Source organism: Priapulus caudatus, unplaced genomic scaffold (genome assembly GCF_000485595.1).
Source record: "Priapulus caudatus unplaced genomic scaffold, Priapulus_caudatus-5.0.1 Scaffold77, whole genome shotgun sequence".
NCBI classification, from domain to species: domain Eukaryota; kingdom Metazoa; phylum Priapulida; class Priapulimorpha; order Priapulimorphida; family Priapulidae; genus Priapulus; species Priapulus caudatus.
The window spans coordinates 514,858-524,888 of NW_014577138.1; positions in this window are offsets into that span (position 1 = coordinate 514,858).

The following is a 10,031-nucleotide window of genomic DNA, read 5'->3' on the forward strand; positions in this document are numbered from 1 at the left end:
CTCTCTCTCTCTCTCTCTCCAACTCTCTATCTCTTTGTCTCCCGAACTCTCTATGTAAACCTCTCTCCTGCGCTCCTTCCCGCCAACTACCACGAGACCGCCGGCGAATTTCCGCCTATCACCTGCGGGCCAACTGTTTCGCCGAGCTCTGCCGCTAGAGGGGGACCCACTGCACCCAGCATGGCGGCCCCCTTTGTTGATGTTACAATCGGAAAGCAAACCCCAGACAAAACAGACACAAAGACAAAACAATTAGACAATAACAAACATTCACTTATCTCCCCATCTCCCGGTACCCAGGGGGCTACACCCCCACCGCTCTGGGAACCCGAGGGCTTGGTGCCACCGCTACACTGGCAAGGAATTCGTGTCAAATGAAGAACTTGAAAAAGATGGAAAATATTCAAATCCACCAGTTTAGCCTTCGCCGTAACTTCCTCAAAAGCTTCAAAGCACACCCCTTCGTGCGCAAATTGTGCATCATGATCGTGATCTCTGGTACTATTGAATGCTTCTTCAAGTACCTCCATTGTGGCTAGAGCTGTACTTTTCCCATTCTTCACAGAGGAACCTGCTACACTTTCCACTACTGCTGCATCGCCGTCTTCATTCTCTCCCTCGTCAATAGCAAGATCTGTCGCATCTGCTGCTTCAAATTCATGTGGAAGGAATATGTCTCTGTCGGTAGGGTATATTCCTGTTTTACGGAACCCACTAGCTGCGACCTGAGCAGTTAGTGCTTTCATGTATGCATTGCCGAACAGTTCTGCAATCTGGAATGTAGTTACCACTCGACATGGATTATTTCTAAACCATTTCTCCTGTTCTTTATCATAGTATGTTGGAAGTTGTTTCATAAAGCTCACATCAAAAGTCTGCATTCTATGAGAGCAGTGTGTGGGGGATGACAACATCACGACACCGTTGTCTCTGGCCCAACGAAGCGAAGGGCTATTGTACGAGTGCGTGTGTATGTACGTAACTATGTAGTATTACGAGAGCCCAGACCCTCTCATAACTTAAGATTGAGATGAAAATAACACATTTGCACAACGAATTGCAATTATAGTGATATTATATGTTAGTAAAATATGTGTTTTTCATGGAAAATACATCAGAAAACTTGCTTATCTAGCGGTCATAAACCAGAACAAACATTTACAAATAGCGTTTGTTTTCTTGTTTTGAAGGTTTTTTTCAGTCAAAGCAAATCAAAGCAGCCAATCAGAAGGCGCTATATTCTTCACTATGTTATACCGTTTGGGGGAAAAAATTCCGTGGCCCGGTCTATGACATCTAAGTTCTTGGCGTGTGTTGCATGGCCATCGAGTATCAAAATAACTGGGTTGTCCTTAGAAGCACCAGACGATCGGATGAAATGCTTCAACCAAGTTGTGAATATGTTCATTTGCATCCATACGCTCTTGTGACATGCATAGATTGAACGGATGGTGGTGTCCTATTGCACCAGGTATAGCTTTATCCATTAGTTCAGGTTTCATTCGAAATCTTGGAAATATGAGCATTGGTGGAATGTAATGTCCCACCGTACTAACACAGCAGACTGCCGTAATAGCCTACCTTTTTTCAGCACTTGTTAGGGTTCCAACCAAGCGTTTTCCCTTCTTAGCCATAATCTTCAGTGGATTATGACAAATTGAATAGCCGGATTCATGTACATTGTAGATGTTAGCATTAGTTTGTTGGTTCTAATGAAATTTCTACTCAGCAGTAGTAGAATTACTCGCACTAATCGTAGTATGCCTACCCGTCGTACCCGATGTTGAAGCATATGAATCCAGTGCATCTGCTCTTGGTAGTCCATTACTCTCTCATTGATTTTAATTATGTTTCTGTGATGATATTTATCTCAGCATCAGCCGGCCCACCTGTCTTCCTCAAGTCGTTCTTTTTGATAACACTTTCCTTCTTAGCCGTACCACACATGTTATTCCACTTATACTTAACGTCGTCCGGCGAAAGAAATCAGTGGATTATGGAAAAACTTAGTTTCATGAGCCCTTACATTTCAATTAGACCCACAATATCAAACTTAGCAGTAACTATTTATTTTCTTTGAAAGAAATGAGTTATTTCCTATACAATGAGTTATACATGGACAGTGTACAATGTCATATATTTATCGATTTATCAAAGTGCTGCCATGGCACCGAACCCGATTCTGATGAGAAATAAGTAGTCAGTAGGTCCCTCTGGGATTTAGCATCTTTTGTGGGATTTCGAACCATATCAAGAGATACACCTGTTAGACTCTGATCATTCCTCCAGGATCCTGCTGACAATGTGTGATTTACGGTGTCTTCTACATCACATCTGCTGATATATGTGTGCTTATTTTGCTCAACCAAGTAATTGTGCAATGTGCAGGCAGCTAAAATTACATCGGTCGCTCTATCAGGACTTAAATTTACTGAAGTGAAAAACACTAAATCGATTCGCTAAAATGCCAAGTGCATTCTCCGCGACTCGTCGAGCACGGGATAGTCGATAATTGAACATTCTTTTGCGTTGGTCTAAGTTTCGATGAGGATAGGGCTTCATCAATGTTTTGGTCATAGCGAATGCATCATCTCCAATAACATGATAATTAATGGGATCTGGAATACCATCAATACTTTCAGGTGGTGGTAAAAAATTCAGGGTGTTGCTGGTTAATGCCTTAAATGCATCTATATCTCCCTGCTCTGGAACCAAGTTATCCCCTTAAATGTAACATTCATGCATATAACCTGATTGTCCTGCTGCTTCCCAAATTTTGTAGCCCCATTTGTTGGTGTTTTTTTCATATAGACCTTCAAAGAGTGGTGGCCTTTGAAGGGAACAATTTGTTCGTCAACGGACATGTGGTTCTCTGGGTTTGCACAGTTTTCAGAAACAATATTCAAAAGTGGGGGGATTTTGTGCAGTCTGCCATACCCTGGTTCATCCCTGTTTTTCATTAACTCATTATCTGATGCATGGAGTATAGATAATATAGCTTCAAATCTGTTGACGGGCATGACTTCAGCCTCAAATGACTGCCTTGTTGCAGTAGCCCAGTAGTCCCTCCTTGATGGCATATGGAATACTGACATGTACATTACAATTCCTAGCACTTGGCACATTTCTTGTTCAGTAACCTTTTCAATGTTCTTTTTTTCAACCATGCTAAATCGGTTGCTCTCCAGCACTAGAAGAGCAATAGCCTCTCTACCAAATAGTGCTATGAAAAAGTCAATTTCATTCCTGAATGTTGCAACTTCGCCTTTTGCAGTCAATACATTTTTAGACAAATCCCCTGGAGGTGGCAGGTCAACAATAAGAAAATCAAAATTGTATTTACACCTGTAGTGCAATGGCATTCACATGACATGAGCAAATGTTCTTTTTTATGGCAAGCCATTACCTCCCAAACTGAAAACAGGAATGGAAGTAACACAAATCTGAATAGAAAACGCACTGTGTCAAATGTAAAATGCTTCTGTAAATGAAAACAACACGTATATAAATTAAAATAATACATCCGTAAACAACAGAAAGCACTAATTGTACAATATAAAACTTGTCTTTGCGACTATGCACAACTCGAAATGGAAAACACACTTATGGGAATGAAACACAAGCACGCCCGTAAACAGATAACTTGCTCGCGTAGCAATGACCTATTTATAGCGAGGCGCACAATGTAAACTACACAAGTCAGAATAAAACGAACGAAGATGCTTCCAGATTTCACCGCTTGGTGGTGTGCTGGAACTGCAACACAGTCTCTATGACAACGCGAGGAAGCGAATATTAATGGAGGCGTCTACATCAAGGGTAAATACTCTCATGGCTGTCCCGAAATTACAATAAAACACGGAGACGGCTTCTTGACGATTAACATTGTCTTTAATGCGTAAGACGTAGACTGAAGATTACCGAAACAATTTTCCATCCGTCTTCAATCAATGAACTGCATCAGATCGTGCGGCTTTATAAACCTGGCTGTAGTACGTACACCACATAGCACACTCGTGTTACTCGTGTCTGCATAGTCTCGGAAAACGTATTATCAGGTATTCCTTATCACGTGATACTCTCAAGTGAATATTATTGACCTATAGCACTAAACCACGACGTATGGTCAGACCTAGGCACGCTAGCAAGGTCATTGGGTGACGCTATTACAACAAACGGTACAAATTTACGAAATTTGGTCTCAACAACTCTAAAATAGCTTAGCTGTCATAGTCACGTGTAGCAAATTAACTTAAGGTGGCACATATAAGTTGTTTTCTTTGGAATTTATTTTTGCTTTGTCTGACTATCATTCTAACATTGTAAAGCTAAGTAAAGGTACGGCACTGGCACAGTCTATCGTACTGAGACTGAGAGTAGACTGAAACAGTGTCAGTAGTAGTACTACTTATCATTATTTGTGAACACATTTATCAAGAGTCAGCCATTGTGGGTGACAAGGGGAGAATTTTCGGAGGCCTTCCTCGGGGTGTGGTGAATCAAGTTGTAAATACGGCTGAATAGGCTAGCTGGTAGAGCGTCTGACGCTACGTATGAAGTGCGTTAGTTCGAATCCCTTAACTTTCTTGATCTTCGGCTCCCTCTCTTTAAACACAGCAGTCAGGATCTTGTCATCGAGAGGGACTGTCCGAGTCTCTACAGCAGCAACAGCCTCCTTGACGGTGATGGGGTCAGTGAACAGATACTTCGGAATCACCCTTCCGATCGCCTCTTCTCTTTCAGGTGCTTTCTCTCCGTAAAAGGCATGATAGCCTCTACGATCAAAGTCCTCAATGCTATTTGAGCGCCCTGTGCTGATCGCCTTGTCAGCAAGAAGGTCGGAAGCCTCCACGAAGTAATTGAAGTGGAGACACTCGGTTACAACTACATTTCTGAAGTCATGAGAACTCCATCCTCGATATCCAGGTTCACTCCATCTTCTATCTCGTATGCTTTCTTTTATGTCGTTACGTAAAGGCTACGGGAGGCCATCTCTTGTGCATGCGATAGTACTCTCTACAAAAGAGATAGGCCCCTGTATGAGCTAAGTCCAGAGGGGCTTCTGGGTCAACCTCGACTGGCTTCTTTATGTCCTCCATGAGTGCACGTGCGGATGCCTCCGTGTCTAGAACGGGGAAGCCGAAGGATTTTGCTAGTCCCCCAATCTCAAGGTGCATTTGAGCCTCCCATAACGAAGTCATCTTGCGGAGCATATAGTTGCAGAGTTGCGATCTCGAGTACTCCTTTGCCTCTTCCAACATTGCATCCACAAACTCATTTCTCAGAGTTGTCTCAACATCTCGAAGCATGGTGGCTATGGCTAGGGATGGAATGATCTTGACGATGTTGTGTATATTGTTCCCATAGGTTTCCAAATCCTAGCCCTCAGATCCTGACCCTCAGATGTAAAGTACTTGGGCCGTATTGTGTCTGCGGAGGGATACAGGGCCGATGATAAGGAAATTGCTGCCATGGTGGAGTTGAAGGAAAGAACCCCCCACACTGTCGGGGAGGTGAGAAAGGTGCTCGGACTGTTGGGTTACTACAGGAGATACTTGAGGGACTACTCTAAGAGGGCAAAACCTTTGTTTGAGCTCCTTACCAAGTCTGCAGCTCAAGACCCATCAGCAAGAAAGCGTAAGCCGTCCAAGCCCAAGACAGGTCAGCTCCCATCAAACGCAGCCATCAGTTGGCAGCCACACCACCAGGAGGTAGTGAGTAATTGCATTGACGAGTTAACCTCTGCACCTGTCATGGCCTACCCAGACTTCGAATTGCCATTCATCCTACACACAGATGCATCTGGTGAAGGACTCGGAGCGGTACTCTACCAACAACAGGGCGAGTCGCTGCGGGTGATTGGGTATGCCTCGAGGAGTCTGTCCCCAGCAGAGAAGAATTACCATCCACACTCGGGAAAACGAGTTCCTTGCGCTGAAGTGGGCCGTGACTGAACATTTTAGAAATTACCTGCTGCATGCAAAGTCCTTCACAGTCTTCACTGACAACAGCCCCTTGACGTATATACTGAGTACCGCTAAGCTTAATGCCACGGGTTGCCGCTGGGTTGCAGAGTTGGCAGAGTTCTACCCATTTGAGATCAAGTACCGGCCTGGAAGGGAAAACATAGATGCAGATGTGCTGTCCCGTGTGCCTGTGGACATGGCTGATTACATGACCAGATGCACCCAGTCAGTCTCTCCTCAGAACATCCAGGCTATTAGTAGTGGGGTGATCGCATCAGTCCCTGCAATATCGACAGTTATGGTGGCACCAAGCATGGTCGGAAACCATGATGTAACAGTGGAGTGCAACTCTACCCAGAAGATTGACATCAAACAAGGTCAACAGAGTGATCCAGCCATCAGGGACGTCCTGCAGTGGGTTCGACGGAAAATATATCCCTCAGCCAGGGAAAGGCAGAAGAGTAGCGCCATCGCTGGGCGTCTACTAAGAGAGTGGGGGAAGTTAGAGGTAGATGATGGGGTACTGTACCGGAACACCGCCACCAAGAAACAATTGGTTCTGCCAGAGGCTATGAAGTCTAGAGTCTTGAAAGAGTTGCACGACAATATGGGGCATCTGGGCGCCGACAGGGTGTTAGCGCTGGCGGTAGCGGACCGACAGTCTCGCCAACATTTGCTTCTATATCGTGTAGATGTCTCTCTGCGGGATATCCTTGGTCTTCTGCACCAAACTCCCTGTGGAAACTGATACAAGACATCTGTAATCCCATTGGGCTGACCCTTTTCTTTTTGTAGACAAATACGGTGGGAGTTCCAGTACTGCTTGAACTGGTCAAGGCTGTACTGGATGACTTGCAAAAACACATATGCCAAACAGTTCCTGTGGACATTATCTCGCTGGTTAAGAGCAAGAATATTGTAAGTGCAAAATGAATGTTTTGAGATATTCGCATTTTAAATTTTAAAATTCCACAATAAATCATATTGCTCTTTGGTTACTATTTAGATATCTTTCTTTTGATGGCCCACTTGCCAAAAATGCACTTACAATAATTTTGCTCTGCCTAATTTTCGAAAAACCCGAAACAGGTTTAGTGCAATATTATTGTATCTTAAGACAAAAGTACACAAAAATCTCATCCATTTAAGGAACTTTATTGATTTCAACAAAAACACATACCGGTAAACAATTACACAAAAATAGAATTAAGGCTTCTATGTCAGGACTTTTGTCAATTCCCTGAAGTAATAATTATTCAAAAATAAACTCTTTTAGGTAAATGTTCAACTTTATGTAATACACTTAACTTACTTACTTTAACTAATACACTTTAGTACATTTATGCCAACGTTATCATCAGAACGAAGGCCTACTGTGAAATTTGGACCCTATTTGGACGGAAGTTGCTGATAGAAATGCCTGATATCATGAGGTAGATATGTGCACAGCTTGATCAAATCTGCTTTCTTTGAGGCATCAATTGGCAATTTTCGCTTTTGTGATAGCACAACCTTCGCTGTCAACTGACCTACCTCTCTTCCTGTACACTTTTTCAGTTTTCTCTCCACCAATTTCTTTAGAGAAATAGGCAGTTACATCATTCTCCTGTTTAGTATAACAGATATGATGGACAGATATAATGACGTCAAAAGCATTTTGTTTAATTCCCAACTGATTCAAATGATCAAAGTCAAAAATATCATTGTGTGACTTCGACAATAATGTAAGGCTTCTTCCTATTAGCATCATACATGTGCTGAAAGAAGCCACTTGGGGCATGGACATCTTTATGTTTTGTCTGACGCTCAATGCACGAATGCATACTGTCACATTCACTTTGACTATGACCCGATTCGAAATATTTCTGCTCAATCTTTGTAATATTCTTTGCCTTCATAAGAAATCAGATCAGGGCCGCTCGAGGACCCACCAATCCAAATTCGTGGCTACGCCCTTGCATCTCTCAACAACTTGATTTGACAGTTACCACAGACACCCCCCCCCCTGGATCCAACCATATATCTACGAATATATTCATCTATCTAACTACTTATCTGTCCATCTATGTTTCTAAGCACAGCTTGCATTACCGGATAGCCTGTTACCACCAACACGTACACTAATAATTAAATAAATAGTTGTAAATAACATTAATTAAATATTATTTACGGCACAATAAGTAAATATAATGGACATCACATCGTTCTAACGAGAATACTTTTGGTGTGTTGGAAACACGCTCATGGCGTTTCATCATTGGAATATAGTCGGTCACACGTAAATATTTCACAATATCAGAGAGCTGTCTACGAGGAAACGATCCACTTTTTACGCTGTCAGGTAGGAATAGTATTTCTGAACACGAGCCAGCTTCAGGCGTGTACATCAGGCGTAACTCTGCTTCTCCTTGGTACGTGCATGGCTGATAACCACTCAATCGTTGCATGAAAACCTTGTGACGTGTTGATTCTCCGTCTCCTCGGCACGTTCATCTGTTTACAACGAGATGACTGGCACTGGAAAATAAATTATCATGTCTATTGCAACTGAATATGAACAGCTATATTAATACTGCCTGTGGATTATGTACACATAGATTGTTTTTTATTATACACATTGAACAACGAGCAGGTCCGTTGTCCGCGCGATAAATCAATTGATACTGTAGTAACTTACGTCAGGTTCGTTTTACTTCTACTAAGAAAACCAATAGTATAAACAATTTACAGATATGTGAAATATACCTATTCTATTTTAGCTTTTAATGCAACCAGAAACTTACCGATTACTTGATTTGGCCTTTGACTAGATGGGGGCAGCCCTATAGACCGAAGGTCCGATAGACCGAATATTGCAAAGGGTTAGAGTTAGGGTTAGGGCATATATATGGTTTATAGTGGCATCATATGATTTATAGTGGCATTGGTGGATCTGCGGTATATTCACGTTCGAATACGGCATCAGTGGATCTCCGGATGCGTAGCCTGGAGGCTAGGCGACCGATTCCGGACGTGTAGCCACTGCGTATTCGAATAAACCTTCGGTGTATCGGGCCTTCGGTCTATCGGACCTTCGGTCTATAGGGCTGTAACCGACTAGATAGCCAGACAAAGTGTAAACACGTCAAAGAAAACTCGTATCAATAATGATCGCAATGCCGTGGCTATGAGTTAATTAGTTACTTGTAAATATGGTACTATTCACTCTATTAGGATTTGATGTTGATTCCTCCATATTCTCTGCTTCCTTGCGTTGTCCTAGAGATTGTAACAACCCTATAGAACCAAACAAAACAATAGTATCAATAATAACAAGCACCTAATGACAAGAGCCTTACAATTATATGTAAAAATATACATTGACAAGCACCATGTTGCCAAGTTCCAGGACTGTCAATATTTGGTATGTGAGGAGGGGATATGATGATAATGGGGGGGGGATGAATGCGGGAGGAGTTAGAGAATGACAGGAAAAAGTAGTGGATACAGGATAAGGTAAAGGAGGCTGGGTGAAGGTGGTATAGGAGGAGGGTTAGGGGGAGGTAGATAAGATGGAGAAGATGGTGGAGGATGGAGGAGGCAGAGGAGTGGAGGTGGTCGAGGAGGGGGAAGAAGATCGAAGAGGAGTGGAGAAGGTGGCGGAAGAAGAGTGAGAGAACGTAGATGGAGGCACAGGGGGAATGGAGAAGGAGGTAAAGGCTCAATGAGTGGAGGTGTTTAAGGATGGAGGAGCATCCGGAAAAGAATTGGTTGAGGAATGAGGAGATATAGTAAGAGGAAGATAGGATGTTTGTGCGAAATTATTCCCTCATCTTCCTTCAGTATTTACCATCTCCTCACTCCACCACGGTTCTCTCGATTTTCTACCCCTCTTTCCTCCACCAACGTCCGTATCTAATTTACCCTGCGACTTACGTTCGGGAGGTGGCGGACGAGCTGTGTCAAAATATTTCCACATAACAAATTTGATGTTAGCCACACACACACACACACACACACACACACACACACACACACACACACACACACACACACACACACACACACACACACACACACACACAC